We start from the raw sequence: 1122 nt of genomic DNA on the forward strand, positions 1-1122 counted from the left end.
TGTTTCTTCACCACTTTTGGTGCATGTTTGGGCTCACTGTCATTGATTTTAAGTTTTCCTGAAGAATGTGGAGGTAATCCTCCTTTTTCATGATTGATTTATTTTGTATGAGGCACCAGCTCCACAGGCAGCAAACAGCCCCAGAGCATGATGCTGCCACCACCATGCTTCACACTGGGTAGGGTGTTCTTGGGGTTAGGGGCTTCCCTGCCTCTCCTCCAAACATGTTACTGGTCATTGCGGCCAAATAACTCAGTTCTTGTTTCATCTGATCTCAGAGGGCCTTCTCTTTGTCCATGTGATCAGCAGCAAACTTCAGTCGAGCTTTAAGGAGCCACCTCTAGAGGACGGACTTCCTTCTTGCACAGCAGCCTCTCAGCCCATGACGATGTTAAACACACTTGACTTGAGGTGATAGTTTGTGTTTCTCTTCCTGACTCTGAAGCGTCGCAGCGACAGCCAGGCGTGGTCGTCTCTCGGTGGAAGAACCTTGTCCGAGTGGCAGCTCCTCTTCTGCTCTTACCTTCCTCACTGAACTCAAGTGTCATGGAGGAATCAAGTAGTTGACGTTTCCTGCTGCAGCTTTCTCTTTTTCAGCTTTCTTCCACGTCCGACCCGGTTTTTATTGACGTTTTGACCTTTTGCGAGCTTTGGCCAATCAGAGAACATGAAGTACATCATCGGCATCGGCAGCATAACAAATGGAGGGAAAACCACCCTCACTGATCAAGAACCTGCCCAACTGCCGTGTGGTCCATCAGGAGGACTTCTTCAAGCCCCAAGATCAGACTGAAGTTGGTGAAGATGGCTTTAAGCAGTACGATGTCATTACTGCTCTGGATATGGACGCCATGATGAGTACGATCTATGCATGGCTGGAGAACCCGGTGAACTTTGAGAAGTCTCATGGCGTTAAAAACACCCTGGATACCGAGATCGTCCCGAAGTCCGACCACAAGGAGGAGGAGACTCACATCCTTATTGTGGAGGACTTCCTGCTTTACCCCTACAGACCTCTGATCAATGTGCTGAACCAGCGTTACTTTATTTCCACCCCATATGCAGAATGCAAAAACAGGAGGTGCTATAGGAACTACACAGTGCCAGAACCCCCCCGGCCCG

The 1122-nt window shown here is 49.2% G+C and overlaps 1 pseudogene; it reads left to right on the forward strand.

Annotated features, from left to right (window-relative positions):
- The first annotated feature begins 615 nt into the window (after positions 1–615).
- The window catches only part of LOC103372289 (nicotinamide riboside kinase 2 pseudogene), a 5030-nt pseudogene continuing 4523 nt past the window's right edge, over positions 616–1122 (forward strand).

Source organism: Stegastes partitus, unplaced genomic scaffold (genome assembly GCF_000690725.1).
Source record: "Stegastes partitus isolate 25-593 unplaced genomic scaffold, Stegastes_partitus-1.0.2 Scaffold1725, whole genome shotgun sequence".
NCBI lineage: Eukaryota > Metazoa > Chordata > Actinopteri > Pomacentridae > Stegastes > Stegastes partitus.